Genomic DNA, 15,319 nt, shown 5'->3' on the forward strand with positions numbered 1-15,319 from the left:
ACTTTCCAGGGAGATAAAGCAACATGCGAATGCTCAATTCTGATGTAGCTTGCCAAGAATGTAAATATTTTTATATGGTGATATACAATATTAGATCATTCCTTGGATTCTTTCCCCAAATGTTTTGCACAAAAATTACACATTTTTCAAGCACTCATAGTGAGATGAACCCTATTTTCCATTTCCAAGTACTGGTGTTGAAGTGAGATAGAAAATTACACTTTGTACTAAGTGTCACGTGTTGAAATGACCACTCATATGTGAGGCACACTTTATTTCCTTTACATTTCCTTTATATTATTTTATCTTAAAGCACTATATTCACAAGTTCCTTCCTCCTGAGAAATTAAGCATTCAAATTCTGATGCATTGTCATATGCCTCTCCAAGTGTTTTGTGATTTTCAAGGATGCATTGTAAAACATTGAACCATGGGTGCACTTCCTGATTCTCCAGGGGATGAGAAAGTATTGTTCTGTGCTTCTACCATTATAATAAATGCAGTGTAAAAAGCACATTGCGAATAAAGCAGTGAAGGCAACTAAGCTTAAAGGTGAGATAAAGGGCTATAATCAGTTTAATAAAGCATTTTATTGCCTTATATGTTGCATTATGTAAATACAAAATAATCACAACATGTAGGAGTCATGACCCTTCAGAATAATCTTAGTGTCTTGAGTTCTGCAGATGTGTGTCCCACTGATGTATGGGACTGTAAATACCTAAGCAGCTATACAAAAGCCAGAGGACAATGGGCATCAGTGTGAACAGGGGGGCAGAGATAGCAGATGCTGTTTGATATGTGTCTGAGGAAGTGCTGGAATGTGCCGTGAATGAGGCTTGGAAGGCAAAGTTGTACTGGACTGGAGGGAGAACCCTTCAGAAGGGCACAAACAGCCTCCAGACCACAGAATGTGAGCCTGCAAGCCCTCTTTACCACGACTATCTCAACAACATTCTGATCGTGTTACAATGAACTGGTATCCAATGAGGCACGTTTGTCCTCCTTTTTTCTCCCTACTCTTGAAAAGCATGGGAATGAGAGTGTAAGTTCCTTTAGTATAGATTTATATTCCTTGTGTGTCCTTGCAGAAGTAGCAGATGGCTACCCAGGAAGCTTTTTGGGGCACACTTAATAGAGTTCCATGGAGATGAGCTTGTTACATGATGTGATCTCATCTCATTGTTTGTACCACTTCACTTGCATCAGAAGAAGCTAAAAAGCTGCATTAAGTGAAATAGATGTTCCATGTATGGAATGGCTGTTGATGCCCCAAGGACACTGAAGGACTGAAAAGAAAAGAAGATCATGTGATATAGAATAGAAGATGTTTGTGATATAGATGGAAGGAGTGACATGCATTTCATTATTCAGATACCACACAGAATATGGAAAAGTTTAGGGGCTACTGCACTATAATGAACTTGCTTTGAGAAATTTACTGAAAGCAGCTATTTACTGAGGATATCAGTTGCAGCCATCTGGAACTGAGGGTCAAACAGAGCTGATTATTGCCGGCTCAGAATTCGAATTTTCAATAACTTTGCAGCATTGCTGAACTCCTACTGTTTAACCCTAAATGACATTTATTAAGTTTGTGCAGACAATGGGCTGACAGAGTCACTTCCTCATTATTAAAAGTGCCTTTTTCTAATCTTGCATCATCTCAGTGCTTTATTTAAAACTAAAATCAATATTCATGGGGCAGAGGACTTTCTTGCCCAACTCTTCCATAAATCTTTTAAGTACTTCTTAGTTTTCAAGTACCTTCCTTCAGTGCAGACAGCAAATATAACACATCTATGAAAAGACAGTCTCAGAGAAATTACTTCAAGTTCATTAAACTCTAAGTGTCAAGGTTGTAGCACTGGTTTTTGCATCTTCCCAAAAGGGTATTTCTGTCTTGTAAGTTAAAATAGGCACAGAGAAAAGCTTTTTTGCTATGTTGTATTTTAAAATATTAAAATAACAAACCAATACTAATTACATTAATTATCAACCTACCAGTAATTGTACAGTGCAGCTATCAAGGAATTACAGAACTCGTTTCTGGACTTATATCGTAAAAATAACATAATAGCGATTTCAGCAAGTGAGAACAAATGAGAGATTAAGCAAGAATTATTTCAATCATGTGTGCTGCCCAAAGAATATTCTGTGTCAGATGTGTCAATTTAAACCCTGCACAAAACCCTGAAATAATGTCCTCTTGTAAAAAGCCAAATCCAGCGAAATATCCTGTAATATACTTCTATCCTATCATTTTAATGCAAAAGAATCCTATTTCAGTAGCAAGTTCTTTTGTAGTTTAATTTTGGGGTTTGCACTCCTTTTTTTTCCTTTTTATTATTTTTTTTAATTATTATTAATATCAGCAGTAAGTTAAAGGTAACTCTCTATGCATGTGTGTAGAAGTTAGGGTATTATTCTAAATTATATGTACTTAGGCTAATTACTCAAAATAAAATCAGAAAGAAAGGCTGGAATTTCCTTCATAGAAAATGAAAATTCTTAGGCCTAAAGGTCTCTGTAATGAATCAGTCAAACTGAGTTAGGAGACAGAAAGATTAAAGGACTGTAGTAAGACCGTGCTACAAATGATCTGAACAAGGAATGCGGGGGAAAGGAGACATCACATAATAAGGAAAGCATGTATGGATAATAACACTATGATGATGGCTGAAAATACCTCCATGTCATTAATTTGGAAATCCTTGAGATGCTGTGGAAATAATAGCTATTGTGGATTGCTTCTTGCTGCATCATATCAGGAACAGCTTAAGCACAAATCTGGCTGTAGCAAAGCTGATGCAAATACCAACCTGAGTAAATAAGGAACGGCTGGTACACAAACATCTGTCTAATCTGGAAATTGAACCAATTACTACCAAAAAGAGGTGTGATCTCAGCAGTTCTAGTTCTGAAAAGAAACTGATTGACATGGGGAGATGTATTGGATCAACCTTATCACAGAGAATGAAATACTAAGGCAAAGATGCTCATAAAATTAGCCAAGGATATTGATATTTTCTTTTATGCACTTACTACATTTCCACAAACTGGGATGGGGTAGAATCCTTAAGAAGGATAAGGTGTTTGTAGCATAATTCTAAAGCCAACTGCATTTGAGAAATTAAGTCTGGTGGTTTGACTCCACTTTTGACTGCAGCTGCTCAGTAACTTCCAGTGGCATCTCCTACCTTTGCAAATAGTGTAAACTTTCTAGAGACATTCAGAAAGCCTGAGTATATATCTTAGAGATGGTGCATGATTTTGTGAATTTGGATGGGAATATGAAATGTGTCAAAGGGATTCATGGAGGGAAGAAAAAAATATCTGACATTTTGTAAAAAAAAGAGACAAAGATCACAGAACAAGTTAAACAGAGTAAGGGACGAATGAAAATGAGAAATAAATTAAAAGAAGGTGAAAGTAGTGAGTCTGTAGATAGAAGTCTTTCTCCTCATACTGTTCTCTAAAGCATTTTTAATGTAACAGTTGCAGAGAAGAGAATAGGGAAGTCCCTGCCAAGTCTTTTGCCCCATGTTCTTACAGGAATTTGTGAAGGCTTTTGCTGAAAAATTTGATGAAGACATGATAGAACTAAACCATCTGATCAGAAGGGTGGAGCACTTTTCCTGGTATAAATGAAGAGTACAGATCATATTTTCTAGTACTCTTTCCAAGACACATATTTTATTGAACACTGCTGGAAACATATATTTGACCTATTTCAACAGGCTTATAATCTTACTGAAAAGCTGACCATAAAATGTGTTGTCAGGAGACAAGACGTATCACGTTAACCCTGAATCTTAAAGCACAACAGGAAAGCATTGTAACAGTAGCAAGGAGTTTATAGAAAAATACCAGCACCGTGTATCAAAGGATGTCAGTAATATAAAACATTTTTAGCATCTCCCTAATGCATTTTACTGTATAGTTTTTATTTCTCCTTACTGCAGCAAATTGCAGGTAGGCAGGTGGTTTTCCAAGACCAATCTTGCTACTGACTAGTCACAAAATGAGTCTTTGTTTTTTTTTCCCCCAAGTGTTTCTGCTTTATTACAATTTCTTTTAAAGAGAGTACTTTATAAAAGCAAGTTGCCATTTTGAATCCCATTTTTCATCTCTGAGAAAGAAAGTCATGAATTAATTCAGCAAACCATAGAATATTTCTTGCGGTGAGGCACAGATAAAACTGGGGACAGAACACAGACTTCCTCAAACTCAGCTCCCCTTCCTCTTGCCTACTTTGTACAATTATTTCATGGCTGAGTCTGAACACAGCTTGAAACAAACAGTCCTGTTTGGAATATAATGGAGACTTTTTCGAGGTATTTAATGAGGCAACATGACATGGAAGTGGTGCTCTTCAAAAAAGATTCCTGTCAGTGGCTTGCACCTCATGAGCACAGATGTTCAGCAGAGTAGCAGTGAGATGTTCACCAGAGTTCTGAGCTCTGTCTAGCAGCTCCCCTCCAAAAGTGTAAGCTCCTGCAGTTTGTCCATTATGTTCCTGTTTGGCAGAAAGGCGACTGCTGCTGTGCTGACACACATCACTGAGCTTTGTACTGTGGCTCTGCCATTTGTGTGCAGACACACTTATCTGGAATCAGCGTGGGGATCTATCAGACCTGGGGAGGGACGCTTTTTTTTCTTCTTTTTTTTTTGCTTTGCCTTCTCCTTTTGCTTCTCCGGAGCTGATATATTCATTTCTGTCACTGAAGCTTTGTAAGAAACAGAGATAATAGCAAAATTCAACAAGTAAGGACAAAGCTGCAAAAGACATATATAAACCCCGATATATAGATATTGGATTTTGGAGTCATTCCCCCCTCCCCCTGTTGTAGTCAGATAAAATGCAGATTGTAGTGTATGTACTGCAGGAGTTCTGGTAGCTCATTTCTACTTTCTAGAAGCAGTCAGTCATTTAATTTCAGGGACATGTTTTGGTGCATACCCTCAGTAGCAGTCATTTGGTGGGGTAGATGTGTGGGGACTGTTTGATGGGGTGGAGTCGACATGGCTTTTATGGAGGGGAAAGGATTTGAGATTAGGAAAGATTTGCAGCATCATCTGTATCTCCAGGTGCCATGTGATAGATTAGAAAATCCTGGAAAATGGGATAGCTACTTTTGTATGTAGAACACGGGCACTGAAGGGAAAATGAATTTTGTACATCTCTTTAATCTTCATGTTTCTTCCAGTGGGATTGATATTGGTAAAACAGTGGATTAAATTTTCAAATGTGCTGACTATCTAGTGTGCTGTTAACTTCAAGTTATCTTGGGGCTGTTCAAAAATGCTGACTGTTAGAACTGATGAAGAGTAGGATCTTCCTTTTCAAGACAAGCTGCCTTTAAATCTTTGTGTTGTCTCTACTTACATGTTTTAGTCTGTGAGGACATGTATTTTAATGAACTAACTACATGTACTAGTACTCTATTTTACTATTTATACATTTTTAATTCTTTTTCTTATTCTCTTTGCTGAGTTACTGTCAGATGATAAGTTTAGTTCTTAAGTGAGATTTAAAGGGTGCAAGTTAACTACTTTGTAACTTCAGAAAGAGTAGCATCCATACTTCAGGTATCTATAAGCTATTGTAAGTAATATACTGAAATAACTGTAATATAAGGTGGAGAGACTGCAGTTGTACTTTGAGTATGCATTGAACACAACACCCACTTGAACATAACATGCAAGTCCTCTTCTGTTCTGCATGTCATGCTCCCTGAATTTTGTGCAGATTCTTTTGAATCAAGCCATAACATCTAACATATAATTTTAAGGAAAACGTCCTTAAAATCTGTGGCAGTGAACAGCTGTCTGCTAACTTGTCATGCAGAATGAAGTATGTATTGTCCAAGTGCACAGTAGTTGTCTGAGCTAAAGCAGTGGTTCTGTGAGAGGTGTGAAGTGTGCTTTTCATCACAATGTTCTGCCATAGTCAAAGTGCTAAGGATAAATGATAGAGTGTTTATACTAATTTTGATGCTGCTCAGATATTCATCACTCTTTCAAATATGTTTTCAGGAACAATTACAAGAATTGCTATTTCAATCTCCATGCGTTGACATAAATAATATTAATGTAAATCAGAATTGGAGTTCAATGTGACAGACTTCTTTCCATTTTATAAAAGTTTGGATACTAAGTCAGGAAGAAGAAACACTTCTTTTGATCATATGTCATAAAAAATGTGTTAAATATTACAAGAAATACTTACAGGAAAGGTATTTTAAATCCGAGTACATTAAAATATATTTGAACAAATTATTTATCTAGCAATTTGGAATTATTGTTAATAACCTTCTTAAAGAGCTCTCTGTTGTAAGCTGTTAGCCCCAATTTACCTGTAGTTAATACTTGTGAGTTTTTATTTCCTTATGTTGAATACAATTCAATACTGTTGATTTCAGTATTGGTGCAAAAGTAACCATCCTTGATACATCAGCCATCACGACATGAAAGAGAGATGATAAAACTTGGAGGGAAAAATGTGTTCTTTGCAAACTGCTGTGTTTTGTAGCTAAAAGCATTTAAGTTTATATAGTGCTGGTTGCAATCCCTTATGGAGAAACAGATATTGCAGATGTGGAAATCTGCTTTCTCCTTTTCCTGGCCAAATATTTTGGGAGGTTTTTTTGTTTTTGCTGGTTTTGTTTGTTTGGAGTTTTTGGTACATATTATTATTTACAGCCTTAGAAATAGAATTGGCACTTCTAAACTTTTCCAGGTAGTTGTTATGAAGTTTTTGTGAAACTTTTTGTATGGGAAATTATTGCATTCAGGGGGTTGTAAAGAGTAAGTTTATCCAGAATTAGAGTTAAATAGCTGCGGAATTATAGGAGAGGATATACATTTTTGGCTAAACTTATTTAATAAAAATCAAACCTCTACTGTTTATTATAAATTATTTGAAAAGGAGTACAGTACCAGAGCCTAGAAATACATTGCTACTGATATCAGACCTGTTTGTGTTAACTTCTGCCAATTCAAATTTGCATCTTTCTTTTGAATAATACTGCATCCAGAGACTGGAATTTTCTGTTTGATATTTTCCATATTTCTTTGATAAAAACCAGAAAGGAACACAAAGCAGAAATGTAGCTGAAGAAAGTACAAGCATCCAAAAACCTTAAGACAAATATTTAATCTATCTAAAATTACACATCTAAGTATTTGTATTTTAGCACCTCTGAAAAATACCTCCACCTTATGCCGAAATTAAACACTAGCTAATTGAACATTATATAGGCAGAAATATCTTCTATCAAAAACAATATCTGTAGTCAGAGCCTTCTGCTTTATGTTTAGTTAAAACCAAAATAAAACCTCTGGGTAACAATCAGCTTGTTACTATCTCCTCCATCTATTAAGGGTGCTACTCTGATGACTTTTCAGCACAACTACAGTTACTGGGTTTGTGGCTATTGAAGTCAGCAGGCAGAGGCAGTTGTGATGAATGTCATAATATTTTATTATTGATGTATCAATTTGAAACATGGTGAGAAATGTAGGTGAGGAAAGTTAAATTAGTGAAAAGCCACTTTTATATTATCTATCTAACACTGAAATATTTTGTGGGAAGGAGAAAGAGACAATGAAAAAACTGGTCTAAAATGGCAATGAAAGTGATTAAAGGCCTGGATTTAATTCTAGACAGGACACAATAAAAGAAAAAGGGAAAAAGTAATAGTTCAGGAAGAAAATGAATGAGAAGATACATGGTAGAGGTTTGTGCAAGCTGGTGGTATGACTGATGACTAGATACACTCTTTGTTCATGTCTGCTCTTTCCAATGTTAAAAGAACATGCTTTAAAAATAAATAAAAGTATTTAAAAATTTATACTTTTTTCTGCATGGTAGAAAATGAGCTCATGATGTATAATTAAACTCAAGAACTTAATAGGTTTGGGTTCTGGTTTGCTTGGCTACACTTCTTAAAAATTTTGTTAACATTAATTTCTACATTAACATGGTGGGAGGGGTTGTGTGTAAGAATTAGAATGGAAATAATAATTGTTCGTGATCCATTGGAAAACCAGCTGCTTTTCTGATTTTGTAGGAAATAATGTATAACAGGACTGCAAACTGATGTGTTAAGTTAGAAGGTAGACTGATAGATATGTTAATCTTTTATTTTACTTTTTTTTTATATTTGGCACCTGTAGTTACTCTTGGTTTTTCCACATTAAAGAAGTGGAACAAGAAAAAGCTCACATCATCTTGGTGTCTGAGATACACAGAACAGCCAGGAGCTGGCCCATGACCAGGACTCCCATTATTTGTGGGCTAACATCTGTAACCTTGGTTTCAGACTTTTCTGTCTGATGAGTTTTGCAGCCACACTTAGTGGCCTCAGCAACTCATTTTGTGTGGAGAAGGGCTCTGAGTTCAGCAGTGCAACAATCTACACTGCATCATCGTATCATCTTGGTTAGAGACCTCTTGCCTATAATGCTGAGTGATTTTTTACCTTTCAAGGGCAACATATATGCAGTCAGGGCATTGGGAAAAAAAGGTGAGGACTTGGTGAAACTGTGCAATCAGATGGAAAAATATTATATATGCCTAGCACCATGAGGCTGAACAAAGGAAACCTTAATATCATAGTTCTTGTATGTACAGTGGCTACATAGAATCTAAGTGTTTTTCTTAATATATATGTGTGTATATATATCTATACATACATATATATTAATTTACCACAATTTGAGGCTCAGAGTTCCTGTTTTGCTTTCTTTATTTCCTTGGAACTTGGCAAAGCAACATGAGACTGCTCCACTTGGGAGTAGACATCTGGTCTTGAGGAATAGACATTTCCTGGGACAAGGCTGTTGAAGGCAAGCCAAACTGCTTGTCCAGGGCACCAGGTAGGAAATGACCAAGTATCTGTAGCTCATGGCTCACTCACTCAATGCTAATGAGTGAGGCTAATTACTACTACAAGAGAGATGGGGCAAGGAAGGGTAGGAGGGGCTGCCTTTCCTTCCCACTCTGCTCTACACTGTACCCACTTCTCCAACAATAGCAGTAAAGAGATCCTCACTCCCACTTCCATCTTTTCCTTATCTGGGTGACAACAGTGCAGCCTCAATCATGGTTTTGTGCAGAGAAGCCTTGAGCAAGCTCTGTCCTGGAAGATTTATGATTATGATTGTGATTTTAGACTCCAGATTATCTCTTGATCTTCTGCACTCTTGACCGGTAACTGATCACTAATTTGGAGCAAGAGAAGGAAGAGCTGTGTTGTGCTCCTGTGCAGTATCTAAAATCTTGTTGTATTGTCTTTACCAGTGCAAGTTCTTTTCTTATGGAGAGACTTCACTGAAAAGGGGGAGATTCAGTTTATTTAGCTCTTGCTCTTCTGGACTGTAATTTGGTGAATAATTTGGTAATTTGCCTGGATGCATGATGATAATGTGATGTCACAGTGCTAGGAAAGAAATAATTTGTTTACTGAAAGGTCCAAAGATTGGAGCTCCAAATATGGAGTAACTACTCCATGGTACTCCATTGTCATCTTTTCCCATCTTTTCTGTACAACATTGAGATAGTGACACTTTTTGGTTTTATTCTTGAGTTGGCCATAGTGTTGGAATGTCTTCCACCACTCCCAAGTTAGGCTGCCCAGGTTCTCTTGAACACATGGATTCAAATCTGACTAGTTATTGCAAATGAAAATTGGACATATCAAAATATCAACTGATATTATTTTTCAATTTTTATATATCTGCCTTTTTTTTACATATCAGTGCCTGATTTTACATATCAATGTGTGGAGAGGACTTTTCTACTGGCATGATTTCAATGTGAAACCAGTTTCTTTGTGCTGTAGTAGAACATCTCTTTCTTTTCCACACATAGCTGCCTTATACCGATGGAGTAAAGTGATGGAGAATCAGAACTGTTATTTTTAACTAAGAGGTGAACTGGGTTTTTTTGTGAGCATAAACAGGGATCAGTCTCACACTGCTGGTACCTGTACAGATGTTTACTTCTGTCTTTCATTTTTGCTTACCTCTGTGAACCTTCAAACTCATTGATTTAAACTTTGAATTCCAATCTGACCCTTCACATCCTCCGTTGATTTACACTTTATCTCTGTGTGTAATTTACATTCTTGGCAACATGTTTGGAGGATTACTTTGTGCTGTCATCCAGGAACATCTTCCTGTCCCAAACTGGTACTATGTACATCTCTAGCAAAAAGAACAAGGGAAGGAACTCTCTCACAGACAGAAATTGTTATATGGATGCCTGTGTTGTCCTTGTCATTGAGTGATACTCAGATGTGTTCATTCTCTTGAAATATAACCCAGGAAATTACTTTTGTTTTGTTGCAAAACTGATAATGTTTTCCGTAGTGATAAAAGGATTTAACAGAGGATTTCCATTTTTTTTTTCCTCCCCCACTGTGGCTTCAGCTGCATTTGACTTCTAATTTTCAGTTGCTAGTAGGATGACAAAAGATGACCAATTTGCACTTTTTTGTCATGCAGTGATATGTAAATACTCATTTTGGAGCAAAAAGCTCCTTTCCCAGCAGTCAGTAGGAACCCAGTTCAAAGTTGAATTAACATTCTCATATAGAGAGAGCACTTGGTAGCCCTGACAGGATGGAGATTTTAATGGTAGATGCAGTGGAAGCCATGAGGGAATGTTTAAGCAGAGATTATCTGATTATCTTTAACTAAATTAAAGACTGATAATTTAATTTTGCTTCCAAAGAAAGATGATGAGAGTTGCATCCTTCCTCTCTGGCACAGGCTGGGAAAAATGCTCATCATAAAAATTATATTCTGGCATTGGAGAAGTGTCCCCCACAGTATTCCTTTCATTTTGTTGATTAGAGAGCAGCAATGCATGGAAGTGACAGTTCTACCATCAGGGTATGTTCATGACTAAGATATATCATAAGATACGTTAAATAGATCTTCATGTTAACACTGCCGCTTCTGTAATTTCACACAAAGAGTTCACAAAATGTCTCACATCTTTTAGCTATACACAGAACATCAGAAGGAACCTCATAACTATAGGATCAGAATTTCTTTTACTGCTGCCAGGTTACAAAAAGGCATTTTAAGAAACAGCTGTACATTCAATGCGTGAACATGTAATGATTTACCGTAGATGGCTGTGTGGCATTTATCACCTCCAGTACTAATCAGCCAGAATAGTGAGTGTCGTTACAGCCATTTCACAGATAATGAATCTGGACTTTGATATAGTATGGTTCAGCTTTAGAAGTCAGTGGCTGATCAGTCACAGGGCAGGTTTATGGAGAAGCTAGGAGACACTGCACCCAAAGATAATCCTTCCAAAATGAGAGTTTTGTAAGTGGCAGTTCTTAACAGGTTTTTAAGGTATAACCTATTTTGGTGTGTCCAAGAAAACCCCAAAACATTGAGCTGACAAATGTCAGGTCACAAATGAAATTAAAAACTCTTTTGTTTTTTCCTACTTGGAAACAACATAGCATCCTCCTTGACATTGCAATAATGAGCACAATGTAAAGACAGAAACACCAGCCTGTGTTTAGAAAGTGAATCACTGCCTGGTTTACTGTGATTTCTGTGGTTTTAGTAATAAAACCCATCAGCTGAGATGTATGTGTGTGAGAATTTAAGGGGAGAGTGGGGGCAAGGGAAGGGGAGCTTGTAGACAGAAGAGCACTTTCATCAGTGTTTTAAAAAGAAACCTTGCAATTAGCTTCATGCCTTCCTATGTCCTTAAAGACTGCTTAAAGGTGACAAGAGTCTTGGAGCTTCTTCCTTGGGAGTTAAATAGCACAGAGAAGACTTTGAAATACAGGTTACATACAAGATACAGTCACCTTCTCAAATTTAGCAAGTACATGCCTAAAAAATCCTGGGATGACAAACAGGGCAGTGGTGCTTTCTTCCATGTCCAATGTGACTTGCAGGTTCATACACCAACCAAGCAAAACCTTGCAGTGAATTCACAGATCTGTAGGCAGTCAAAGCAAATCACAGTGTGGGTGTCATTGAAGAGCCTGGACAAAAGCCCTTGATCAGCTACACTGTTTGTTCTACAGTAATTGCAGTGTCTGAGTATTTTTTCAGGGGTATACACAAATAAAGCACTACTATAATCTACAGATAACACAGCTATTATCACAGCATGGACATTTAAGCCCCACATTTAAAAAGCATGCAATTGTTATTTTAGCCCTTTAAAAATAAAAAAAAAACCTAAAAACCAAACAAACAACAAAAAAAAAACAACAAAAAAAACCCCAAAAAACCCAAAACAACTCACTATCACATTAGTAAATCTGGTTCCATCAAATTTAAGAGTCAAAGCACAGAGAACAGAATCAGAAATGCAGAGACATCAATCATGGAAATATGTGTGACCAAAGATTGAATCTGTACTAAACAGTTGCTTTAAAATGATCATGAAGGGAATGGCACCACTGCTGCATACGTGCCTGGCTGCCCATCAGACATATCTGACAATTACACTCAGTGAAGACAACACAAAAGAGAACTGGGAGTAAAAGAAGTCATATTTCTGGGGTAGAGGCCAATGAAAGAAAAAGGTTTGCTGTGCTGCCTCCTCCTCTTCCTCCCCAGACCACTAGATAAAGGAGATAGTTTGTAATCATGAGGGATGGACAGTCTGAGGGTTTTGGGGTGGGGTGTTTCTTCTCCTCTTTTTTTTATTTTTTTTTTTGTGATTAAAAGACTGAGTGAGAGTACAGAAAGTCATGTATTGTCAGAGAGTCAAAGTAGATTACAAAGGACAGAGAACACAAAAGAAAAATGGAGATAAAAAAGATATTGGTTGCCTTTTTTTTTTTCCCTCTAAAAAGCTTAAGAGGGAGCAGAAAAGTTTCTTTTCTAAAAGGAATATAAATGAAGACATTTGCAGTTTCTGGGTCAGCACAAAGGCTTCTCAGCTGATGGTTGTATAGCCACACTTACAGGAGATCAAATTTGGGATTGACCTCAAGAATTTTTCTCCCTTGACCTTCCAGGCAGAGGTATTGCAGCCTGGGAAGAGTGGTTTTGTGCTGTGCAATCCCACACAATTTGTGTGTGCATTGCACTGATTTTGAGGTGAAGTGTCTTTTAATGAGATTGTTGGCTTTGCCATTTAAAGGCAACCTGTACATAGCTGCTGGACTGATAGTGTTGACTTTAAAAACTGGCTAGATTAATAATTCTTTGGATTCTCGAGTAACTGCAGCAAAAACAAAGCAGGAAAGGCTTCATAGAGTCATTCCTCTGAATCTCTTGGGTTTTTTTATGACTGATTTTAATCAAATTGGTTGATTGGGATAGCACAGATTGCTCTGTCAACAGCCTCCTCCAAGCATGCAAACCTCCCCAGTAATCCTCAGAAGAGCTGTATAGAACAGGAAAGATGTGATTTATCCTGTACCGAGGATCCTGCACTGCAAGGCAGTTGTGACCTTCTGTTCTGCTATTTCCAGCTTTGGTTGGTCAGCAGATTAAAAGGCTAAATTTGGGCCATGTGAAGGTCAGGAAAACAAGCTATCCTCCTTGAGTTTAAACTGGGTGCTAAGGTACTAAAATACATAAATACCTAGTGGAATAAAAAGAGTATGTTCTGAGAAAAATAGAGCTTTACTAATATATACACTTCTGAGAAACTTCATCTTTGTAACTATTTTTCCAGTTCTTCAGAGTCTGACATTGTAGCAGTGGTGGAGTGAAATAATTATAACACCTGCTGGGGCTGGAAAGCTAGTTTTAATAGACTATTTCTTTTAGCTTGCTAGGTTTAAGATGGACTACATCTTTCCCCAGATCAGAATGAAATACTAACCTCTGCTTTATGGAGAGGTCTGTGAAAATAAAACAAAATACGAACAATCCCTACCACTTCAGTAAATTCTTATATAAAGCACCAAGTGACCCAAAAAAGTCAGTGAGGAAATTATTTTTTATATTGACTGCAAGGCCAAATAGAGTCTAGAGTGTGTGGTTAATACCACCCACTGTGCTGAGCATCAACTGTTTTGTTTCATGATACAGTTTGTCCTCAATACCAGACTTTAGACTTTTTTCACGCTTGCTTCTTGCCTGGCTCCTAAGTGAAGAGTATCACTTCATTTAGCATTTGAAAACAGTCTGTCCTTAGTTGCTAGATCTTCTCATCCAGATTCAGTACTAAAAAAGAATATTTTGACAAATCCTGAGGTTTTTTTCTACTACATTAACAGGAAATAAACATTTCATGCTTTTTTTGCTGTTTTGGGTACTATATTTCAAAGTTAAATTACTTCAGCATAAATGTTCTTGAACCAGATTATGTAGGGTATCTCCATTTGCTTGGCTGGTAGGCTGGGATGTTTTCCCTCTCCAAATGTCAGAGCATTGTTGGCTGGCAGAGACTCTTTGCTTGCTGCAGTTACAAACCAGTCAGTGAGAGCTACCAGGCAATGGCAAGGAACACTCCACTAGGTGTACATCCTGAGCCCCCATACCACTGGGCACCTAAAACAGTAGAGAAAGTAAATGTCTCCATTGAAAACAGTAGTTCTGTGGGGTTTGTTATCATTTTGTGTGGGGTTTTTGGGGAGGTTTTTTTTGTCTTTTGGGGTTTTTTTTGGTTTGTTTTTTTTTTAAATTGGGGGATATTTGTTTGTTTGTTTTCGCACAAAACATTTGTTTACTACTATTAGAGTTACTGTTAGTGAAGCTTTTCTTGTAGGCTTAGAGCTTTTAGTAGCATAGGGTTAACCCTGCAAGGATAATTGGGCACGGTTAGCCAAGCTTTAATGTCCTCTCAGATGGGAACATAAGGAGCAGAAAGTACAAGCAGAGCAATGCTGAATGTTGGTACTGCTAGGAAAACATGTGTTATGTACATGTGCCTCACAGACTCACACAATAGGAGACACATGGTGTAGATCATCTTGAAGAATCAGAGCTTTTGTAGGATAAGTAATTGCTTCATCTTAAGCTGCATCCAGATGCGCAGCCCACAGTGTTGGCTGGGAGTTCTCTCTTTTACCAGAGCCTGGTGAGAAGAAAGATCTTTCCAGTACAAATGTTGCCACATTTAGCCACATTTTTCTTGCTTGAAACAAGATTGCTCTAATCTGTTTTGCATGTGGCTATAGCCTGAGATCATTTACAAATAGAAGTTAATGCAGAATGTCGCAATTCAGTCTGTCATTCTGCAGTGAGATTGCTTTACATCATTGGTGCTTGCATCCTGCTGTCATTTTCAGAAACAATTTGAGTAAAGTTGTTGGTCTTCAATTCCCTGCACTGAGGTGTTGCTGTTATGAGCAGTGGGTGTGGTAGG

The sequence above is a fragment of the Parus major genome, chromosome 8 (assembly GCF_001522545.3).
Source record: "Parus major isolate Abel chromosome 8, Parus_major1.1, whole genome shotgun sequence".
NCBI classification, from domain to species: Eukaryota; Metazoa; Chordata; class Aves; order Passeriformes; family Paridae; genus Parus; species Parus major.